Here is an 11,150-nt window from a genome sequence, read left to right on the forward strand (position 1 = left end):
CTCGTGTGCGCATGCGATCAGAAGCGAGGAAGATCTCTCGTGTGCGCATGCGATCAGAAGCGAGGAAGATCTCTCGTGCGCGCAAGCGATCAGAAGCGAGGAGGCGAGAGCAGCACAGGCGGAGGAGGAGGAACTAACACCCAGCGGATCGTTCTGATCGGACTCGTGATCAGAAGCGAGGAGGCGAGAGCAGCACAGGCGCGGGCGGATCGTTCTGATCGGACTCGCGGCCTCCTTGGGAACGTGGGATCGTGGACGCGCCGTTGTAGAGGCAGTCATGGGAACATGGTTGCAAAACAACAGCGACATGACGCACGCCAGCCATGCCACGGCCTCGGCCTCGGCCCGGCCCGCGCGCGCGTGTGGCTTTCTGACCCCCACCTCAACCAGTCAACAGGGAGCCTCCAATAACTCCCTATTTAGGTTGAGATATTCCTCGCTTAAATCCTGAGGTGGTATTATTATTCTTAACACTTATTATGGGCCTTTGAGATTTAATAGGATAAATTGGGCCTAGCCCAATTATTCTAACAGGAAGATGGCCTCCGACGCCGCCGCGGTGGCCGCGGCCGCCTCCGCCACCGCGTCGCCCACGTCGTTGCTTGTGGCTTCCACCGTCGTCGCCCTCGAGGCTTGACGCATTGCTCGCGTCAGGCGGCACAGATAAGACTCTCTACTTATGAAGACTACAGCATCATATGTAGCAACAAATTTGATTTGCTTCTTTTCTTTTGTGTAGTATAGGACGTTTTATGTGTTGCTGCCGTACTGTTGACACTTGTTACTTAATTATTATCTTCCGATTTTCAGTTTGCAATAATGACTCTTGAGGCCTTGACTTGATAATTAGCAAGTTATCAGCAATGCTAGCTACATGTACAATGATTACCGTACAATGAAGTTGCGATATATAGGAATCATTCAGATCTACAACATTTCAATAAAAGCCTAGCTTGCAGCATGCAGAACGATAATCCTCAAGGCCTAGACGCTACAAATTTTCATACTCAAACATATAGGTTTTTTGCTGAGGTCACAAAAAAAGTGCCAACTTGGTGAGACGACTCATACTACATTTCAATTAAAATGGATGAGTACAGAGAGCTCCAAAATTGCTCCAAAATTACCTTCCTTCTTAGTTCCTGGAATTGTTTCCTATTCTTATTATATTACTGCTTTAGAACTTTTGAACTGGATATTTAGGAATTTGTTTTTCAGTATAGGAATCTATTTTAATAGTGAAATAGCGGAAATAACTAAACTTACAAAATTATAAACCTCCAAAAAAATATTCTTTAATTCCACGAAACAAGTGAAGGCAACAATTTTTTTCACTCATAAAAATACTCTATAGATGCAAATTGTTCCAATATCACACAATCTACGATTACTTGATCACACTCTAATTTAACTCACATATATAAGTCTATAGTTTAATATTGAACTGAATACATGCAGTAGGTTTTCCTTGCGCATTATCTAAACAAACCAAACCTAATTATAAGACACCAATAATATCAACATGAAGCCTGAACGGTGAGGACGTTGGAGAGGCACCCGGAGCCGGTGACTGCATTGGTGATTTGCACTGTGCATGACTCCTTCCCAAGGCATGCTTCTGTGAAAGCCTTGTACGCTGCCTTGGACTCGCACCCGCCCTTATAGGCGCCGCACTGGCCACGCGCAACACCAAAGCTAGTCACGTTGATGGCTGAGATAGTCTTGCTGTGCTGACCGCAGGATAGTGTGATGGTGTCCCCAACCTCAGCGGACGCGCACACGGAGCCCGCTGCGACAGTGCGGAAGCTGACGTGTGATGGGTCACCGCCGGCCTCCTCAAAGAGAATGACTGTGTTGGGCTCACCATTCTTGAGGAATGAGCGTGGAACGTGGTAGAACCGTTGCGACGGCTCACCGCATCCCGTGAGGCATTTTTGGCCATCGCCCTCAGCCTGAAAAACTCCACGGTAGTCGCAGTGGTGGCAACCGCCCATCTCCGCCGCTGTGTATGATGGCCAGTAACGGCCAAGGTTGTTCCCATTCACCCATGCCACGCCCTTGTTTAGCCCCAGGAGGTCCACCACCACCGTGTCCTCACCGGCTGGAGCTTGGAAGGTAGTCTAAATAGAAAAATAACACAGGAGTTTACTTGCATTTCGTAGCTCAGTACAACATGGATAATACATATCAATCTATATAATACCTTGTACCACGTAAAGGGCTTGTTGATAGGTACGGTGCCATTGTTGTTGTCCCATGTGCAACCGGGCTTGTCAAGGTGGATTTGCCTATACTCACCTGCCAAGCCAGCCTAGAAATAGAAAATCAAAGCAATATTACAATCAATAGAAATAGATCTTTAGGGTGCTCCACTTATCCCTTAGGAGGTAATTAAAATGGTAAGATGATGAGTATTAATTAATCTAAACAATATATTGAATCAAGGGAAAAATTAGCTGGTATATTTCCTAACTTATGTCATCAAAAGTCTTAAAAATATCATTAGAAATATAACTGATAATTAAATAGTAATAGTTGATAATTGATAGAGGTTTTGTGCACCTTATATGACCACGAACTGTTGGAGAGATCAATCCCTTTGCCATTGTTGTCGATCAACTTAACTGGTCCTCCAACTATCCCAGCAGGCATCTTCTCAAACAAAGGGCCATAGTTCTGTTTGATACGGAACAAACATCTTTCATCATACACAATAATAAATATAGTGATGATGTTTTAATGAACTGTGTAGTAAATATATTAGAAACCTTAAGGCCAATGGTAGCACTCAAAAGAGAAATGTAGTTCTTGCCATCGTGAAGCTTTGCTGGTGACTCAAGCTGGAAAACAAAGTGTCCATTTGGAGAATGGTTTTGACCTGCCAACCACATTGGCAGTTTTAGTGTGACATTTCTGATATCAATCATTTGAACATCTCAATGAGAAAATTATCACCAATTATTATGTTGTGCAAGCAGCTAAATTTAACTAGCTACTTACCAACAAGCATTCCATTCACAAAGGCATATAGTTCATGGCCGGTTGTGTTCACGAACAAAGTGTAGCTTGCCTCACCCTTGTGATTAATGCTGCATTTCATTATATGTGTCAAAATTAGGCAGCATATTATTTAATAATAAGTTAACATTAAAATTGTTGCTTATGATATAAAAGATGCAAGAAAAATGTTTTTTTTGGCCAATACCTTGTTCTGTACCACAAGTAATCACTTTGATCAGTTGATGTGACAATCTGCTCTAAGAGCTCATTCTTCCTATAGCTTCCCTTCTCATCGGTCATGAAGGGCGTCAAATTTTCACGCATCCATGACCATTTTAAGCTCTCCGGCTCCTTCTCTACCATCTTAGCCTTGTTTACCATGACAGTCGTTTGGGCCTTGATCTAATTGTTCCAGGAAAAAAACAAAAGAAAAATCAATTCTTAACGATTAGCTTGTAACAATAGTTGTACAAGATCCTATATCAATCAAATTATAGAGTCAGGATTCAATAGTGATTGGAAAAAATACCTTGGCACTATTGAAGGCAACGGTCTTGCAGTCAGGCAAGATACTCACAGACCAAGCAGGCAGAAGATGAGTGGTTCCATCAAGGGTTACGTTAACATCCATGTTGTCATTCCTGTTGTTGATGAAACAAGCTGAGGTGGAGTCCAAGGTGTACTTGGTAACCTATATAAAACAAACGATCATAGTGCATCAAATATATTGTAAAGTAATGATCAATGTGAACCACATGTATGGGTTTGCCAAAAAAATTGAGTCTATTAGGGAAATTTCGCGAAAATATGGCATGAATCATACTGTGACTTTATCACTGTAGTTGGTGTCAACATATTCCCCATGGACAAGAATCTTCTCAATGGACTTGATCACGGAGTGCAGGTCCTTCAAGTGGCCATATTTTGGTTGCCGGAGATTACCTAATTATGATATAGGTAAACCAAAGGAAAATCATAATTATACTACTATGATTTATAGCTTATTAATTGTGCATTTAATTGAATAGTCTAAAATATTGTATGTTCATTTCTCACCATATTCATCCAAAGGCGCATCATAGTCGTAACTAGTTGTGATGTATGGGCCACCTGAGGTGCGACCAAAATTCGTTCCACCATGGTACTGGTAAAAATGGTGTGATGGCAACAATTAGTTCGATTCATTGTCAGATATATATGTGAGAAAGCAATGAGAAATTGAGAGTACATACCATGTAGTAGTTCTAGAGAGAACCACGCTTTTGGAAGAACATTGCAACTGCAAAAGCAATATCTTCAGCAGACCTATGGAAATCCGGCTTGTCCCAGGCTTTAAACCTAATCCAAATCAATGAAAGTCATAAAAGATATGCTTCAATTCATATTTGAGTATTAAAAAAGTTCTTTAACAAAAGAAGATAAACATATATATGTGATGAAAGAAAATTATAAATATATATACCATCCAGTCCAGTTCTCAGTCCAAATCTTAGGGATTCCTGTCCTATTCGGGAACCAATCATGGCAGTAGAACCCGTTGCAGGTGTTCACCTAAATTAATCGATCGGGAAACAAAACAACAGCATTAATTTCAGCAAATCAACAAAAGAAATAATATATAAACATATACAAACATCCTACATTGTTATAAACAAATTGAAACTCATGCTCACCACATTGTGTGGCACATCGCTATCTTGCTGACACATGATCCATGGGACACCGACATTCTGCTTGTTAGCCATGTCCGCACACCAATGGATGTATTCAGACGCGGACTGGTTATTGTTCAGTTGGCCCATGATATTTCCGTACTCGTTTTCAATCTATATAAAACATACAAGCAATGCATTTGTAATTTAATAACTTGTATTATTGGCAACAGGGGGTGCTAGCTTGCATCACACCATATTGCTCCCATAACTAAGAATGGTACAACACCTGTGCCAGGATGATTGGGCCTCCTTGTCCAGCAAACATATTGGCATCCTTCATCTTGTTGACAATGAGAGTCGTGAAGATTTCCATCTCATTCTATTCAATAGGAAACAAAACAATTGCTCAAAATTTCGGTTACTATATATATACATAGAGATGGGGCGTAGTACTGCTCTACTAATTGCACTACGCGAGACACAATGACCCCGACCCTCTCCCAGCGCACGCACCTCTCCCCTCACCCCTCACAGTTATAGTAAAAAAAATTATTAATTCATCAAAGGGGGCCCCAAATTGACCTCTTATAAAACAACGGAGTGATAATAGGGGTAGTTAAATTTTTACTACTCGTATGCACATCTAAAGAAAAAACAATAAAGGCCAGGCGGGATTGGGTGGGTTAGTAATTTTTTTTACTGAATAAAGGCCTTGTCTTTTTTCTCACCTTGTATATACACACCGGAGTAAAAAAATCACTACTACCCTTTTATCAAGCTGAATTCATTTTCTCCAAGGAAAGGAAAGTAATAAAAGTAATAGTAATGTTTTTACCCACGCCCCCTCACCCTTGCACATCGATACGTATAGTATTTTTTTTTTACTCACGTACTGAAACATCAAGCTGGTGACTTATTAGGATGTGTGATTTTTTCGGATCGAATAATTATTCACGTCTCCAGGTATTTTCACACAAATAAATTTCTTTTTGTGGGACCTCTTTTAACGCTGATTTCAATTACACTAGAATCGCGCAGTCCAGAGTTTTAAACGACCACATTTCCTAACCACGACAAAATAAACAAGTTTCTGCCAGTAACTTTCCGCATCCTGTATTCTCTATTTTCTATATTGAAAAAAATATGTAGTGCAAACCTGTAAAATACAATTGGATCTAAAAACAAACACCTAAGATTAATTTTTACTCTTGATGACGTGGACAAATCTCATATATCTGTATTTATTTAAAAACGAACACTGGAGATCAATTTTTATTCTTGATGACGTGGACAAATATCAGGTGACCGTTTTTTATCTAACGGTAATTTTTAGTTTTTCACTACACATGTCATTTGCACTATATATTATATATATGCATTATGTTTTTTTTAAAAAAAACTACGCTTTTAGTAATTTCTATGATTTTTTTTTCACAAACTTTCATGCAAATAGCAATTTTAACTCCCTGGATCGGATATGGTCATTTCCATAAAAATTTACTCATCACAAAACACCCCGTGTTCAGATTTACTGCACCGACATCTATGGGTTATTTTTTTAACTCGAACCTAAGTGTCCACGATAGCTTTCAGTACACTCTACAAGTAAAATTTTAACAGAACAAATGTTCCATATGCGGATATATTTGACGAGTAAGTTTTTAACGCTACACGCAGGCAGGGGATTGAGGGGAGCGTGGCAGGGGACGGTTAATTGGCAGCCTCGGTGGTGGAGTAATTTTTGTACTTAACAAATCTACTGGATTATGAGTTATTCTTTTACTCGGTAATGTATTTATTTTACTCTAGGAGACCGGAAAATGAGTTGTTCTGTTATTTGGACAGGGGAGTGGGATGTGGGAACGAGGGATGCAGTGGTGGGATAGATATGCGCCAGCAAAAAAAACAAAAAACAAGGAGAGAGCGGGCGGAGCAAATTCCTAGCGCACAAATTCCTAGCGCACATTTTCTCCCATAAATTACCTCAAATGGCGCATTATGCAGTCTGAACTGCATTCCAGGAATATCACGTAGCCAAGCAGGAAGTCCTCTGCAGATGAGGAAAACAATTCAAAATATATATATTAGCATTTTTTTTTGTATGCATTTGCTATCATACAAATGTGTATGGTTGAGCATATATAGTCATACCCATAGTTCCATTCGCCGCAAATATATGGCCCGATGCGAAGAATAGCGTACAGGCCAGCATTCTGGATCTCCTTGAAAAACCTGACAATATCGTAGTTCCCCACGAAGTTGTACTACATATCAAATCATTTGACGAAGGTCAGGAGTAAGAACATTGCTATAATAAAATACACCTCATACGAGGAGATTGAACTTTGAACTATAATTATTTGAACTAGAATAAAATACACCTCATACGAGGAGTTTAAACTTTGAACTATAATTATTTAAACTATAATTATTACTAACTGAGGCTCCCGCAAATTTTCACGTCTAACATATTAAAAAAAACTAAAACGTCCAAACTACATGAACTTTGGATTAAATTACTTTGTTTCGTGTATCCATAATTCTAAGATAATTCTAAGAGCGAATTTTCATGTCTAACATATTAAAAAAAAAGCTAAACCGTCCAGACTACATGAAATTTGGATTAAATTACTTTTGGATTAAATTACTTTGCGAATGTTCACGTCTAACATATTAAAAAAAGCTAAACCATCCAAACTACATAAAATTTGGATTAAATTACTTTGTTTCGTGTATCCATAATTCTAAGATAATTCTAAGAGCGAATTTTCACATCTAACATATTAAAAAAAAAACTAAACCGTCCAAACTACATGAAATTTGGATTAAATTACTTTGTTTCGTGTATCCATAATTCTAAGATAATTCTAAGAGCGAATTTTCACTTCTAACATATTAAAAAAAAGCTAGACCGTCCAGACTACATGAAATTTGGATTAAATTACTTTTGGATTAAATTACTTTGCGAATGTTCACGTCTAACATATTAAAAAAAAAAGCTAAACCATCCAAACTACATGAAATTTGGATTAAATTACTTTGTTTCGTGTATCCATAATTCTAAGATAATTCTAAGAGCGAATTTTCACGTGTAACATATTAAAAAAAAAAGCTAAACCGTCGAAACTACATGAAATTTGGATTAAATTACTTTGTTTCGTGCATTGGTTAGAAATCTAGAAATCAAGAAAGCTTAATTCATCTAAATAATATATATATGGGGAACATCCATGCTTTGAATTACATATGCTTCATTTTAAATCGTAAAATATTTAATGTGGATTTACATATTCGATACTTACTTAATAAGTTATAACAGCTAAAGCAATATATATATATATATATATATATATATATATATATATATATATATATATATATATATATATATATATATATATATATATATATATATATATATATATATATATATATATATATATATATATATATATATATTAATTTGGAGAGCAGAAATAACCTGGCGGCGATGGGGCTCATGACCGTTCCAGAAGACGTAGGTCTCGATCGCGTCAAGGCCACCTTCCTTTGCTTTCTTGATCAGATCAGGCCACATCTGCACCAGGCGAAACATGTTATATACGTGTATCAACATGAGCAGATCTTATAATTAAAAACTACCACATTAACAAAATAAAATATCAAACTAGAATTTCCATTTAAATTGAAAATAAAGTTAACATTGTTAAAATTTTATACAAATCAGAATGATTTTTTTTTGTCTAACAGGGATATCGCTCCCGGTGTATAACTGTATAAATTGTATACCAGCATGTGTGTATCTGAGATTCGTGATATGTATATATATGAGATACGAATTCTGAGTTTTTTACTAGCCTTCAAGCATATACGACAGATCAACGAATAAATTAGATGGTGGCCATGGGTTAGGCTATTTAATACGACATATAGCCTGTAAGTATAGCTAATTAACACTGATCTTCATGTGAGTACTTAAAGTATACATGTACAAACGATGACTAGTCGATCGCTAGTATAGGACAATTATACGTACTGTGAAAGTATGATGCGCTGATTAATCTACTTAAATAAATACCGTACAGATTTATTTCTGTTAGTCATATTCGACCATATGTTTAACGATCTCAAGAGCCAAGCAACTGGTGAAAAAAAAATAATGATGTGCGGGTGTATGACTAGAAAAACTGAGATAGAATATAAATTTGTAGACATCTAGAGTAGAAATAAATGATCTATGAGAAATAATTAGAGTAAATATAAATGACGTACGGCTTTAGTTTTAGAGTTTGTATGATCCTTTGAGATTGCATTGGTGTTTGTATAGCATATATATGAAGAATATAACAAAATCACACGTATTTTGCATGCAGCATGCACACATGCATAGCGATAAATATATCCATAGCTAATTAACTTTCAGTATATACCTCCGGGGTGCTCCTCGGATAGTGGATAGATCCCGAAATGATGATGCGCCGCTCGCCGTCGATCACCAGGCTGCGGTCATTGTAGGTGACGGTGGTGCCGCCCACGCCGGCCGCCTCCGCGAGCACCACCACCAGCAGCGCCACGAGGCAGGTCGCCGCCGCCGCCGTCTTCGTCTTCATCGCCGGCACGCGATCGCGAGCTTTTGCCAACACTAAGATGGATGCGATAGAGAGAGAAGGAGAGAAGGCGTTGATGAGGATGGGAGAGGAGACCTCGGCCTGGGTCGAGTCTATTTATAGAGGAGGAAGAAGCTGGCCTGGATGATGATTATAATCTGGAGATTAGTTTAATTATCTTGGAGGATATATAGATTCGACGCCGTTGCATGCGGTTGGCTTATCTAAATCTAACGAATTCTGATAATATTTCGTGTCGCTGGGAATCCCGAAATTTTTGCATGTAAGCACGTTTAAAAAAAATATAAAAAACGTCCGTCGGTTTTTTTATCGCCGTTTTTCTTTTACGCTGAACGGTTTTTTTGCGACCTCGATCGCCGTCCGATCCGCACGCGTTAAATCGGTTTTTTTGTTCGCATATTTTTTCGGATCTCTAGCTAATCCTATCCGCACGCGCTTCGTTTTTTTTTCTCTTTTTTTTTCCGATCTCGCGGTCCGATCCGCACGCATTAGGTACGGTTTTTCTCCATATATTTTTTCCGATCTCTAATCCTATCCGCACGCGCCCCGCCTCAGCCGCCGACATGTACGTGTCTATGTACGCTTCCTCCTCTAATTGATTGTAAAAATTGATTCCCCCACTTATCCCTCATCATTTTCCTTTGATTTCCTCTTTCAATTCGGTTTTAATTTCACGAATTTAATCTATATTTAAAAGTAGCTGATGATGGGCGTGCAGCCACTAGCACAGAATTCATTTTTCCATACAGTCAAAATCCATTTTTCTGTGTGGAGGTAGCATCCGTATGCACTCGGGGGTCTGTGAAAATCAATATTTTTATGTGCGGGTGGCCCAACTGCGCGGGATAATTGATTATCCCATGCGGTCAAATTATACCACCCGCACATGAAAAAAAGGGAAAAAATCCCATCGTCGTCGCCGTGATCGCGTAGCCGACGCTCCCAGCCGCTGTCCTCCTCCTCGTCGTCGTTGCGTCGTTGCCGCTCCCGTCATTGTCACCATCGTCGCCCCGCTGCCGCTCGTCGTCGCTGCCGTCCTCGTCGTCGCCGTCGTCGTGCCGCCGCTGCTCCCGGCCTCCTCCGCGACCGTCCGCCATCGCTGCCGCGTCGCTTCCCGCACCATCGGCGGCGGCGGTGACACCCCGTGCGCTCGGTAGGGAGGGGAGGAGGAAAGAGGCAGAGAGAGAGAGAGGGGAGTGAGGGAGGGAGAATAAAAGTGAAAAGGAAGAGATAGGATGTGAAAATTTTGAACTGGGTGAGAGGGAAAAGGAAGAGAGAGGATGTGAAAAATTTGAAGTGGGTGAGAGAGAAAAGAGGGATAGGTATTTTTCCGTACGATCCACTTAAGAGGCCCGCACACAAAAATCAATTTTTCCATGTGGTCCTCTTAAGTCAACCGCATGGGATAATGAGGATTATCCCTTGCGGTCGGATTAAGACGCCTGCACGGGATAATGCATTTTCCCGTGCTGGCGATAGCCCGGTGCCGGTCACCCGGTTTTTCTAGACGTCGCCAGCGCCACTTTTGATGTTTTAATTTATTGCTCTGCTCTTAATAGCTTAACAATCCATCTTTACCTATTGCATCGCACTGGCATTTTCTCTAGCAATGGAATAAGTACGCAACGGGTATTTTTTCTAGTCACAAAAATAAGTATGCATTAATCACATCGGATGTATAAGCAAGATGTTCACATGCAGCAGATTTCTTACCATCGAATCAGTTGCCCAATAAACTAGTGGGCCATTGAATTAAGGAAAAAGTACGAATTACCATCCTAAAGTATTGCGGTCGTCCAATTGACCCCCCCTAAACTATAAAACCAGACATTTAGCACCCTTAATTCTTCAAACTAGACAAATAACC

The 11,150-nt window shown here is 39.6% G+C and overlaps 1 pseudogene; it reads right to left on the reverse strand.

Annotated features, from left to right (window-relative positions):
• Positions 1-1,404: 1,404 nt before the first annotated feature.
• LOC107276620 (putative beta-galactosidase 10) lies at positions 1,405-9,362 on the reverse strand (annotated as a pseudogene).
• Between the last annotated feature and the right edge of the window lie 1,788 nt (positions 9,363-11,150).

The sequence above is a fragment of the Oryza sativa genome, chromosome 6, assembly GCF_034140825.1.
Source record: "Oryza sativa Japonica Group chromosome 6, ASM3414082v1".
Taxonomy (NCBI): Eukaryota; Viridiplantae; Streptophyta; class Magnoliopsida; order Poales; family Poaceae; genus Oryza; species Oryza sativa.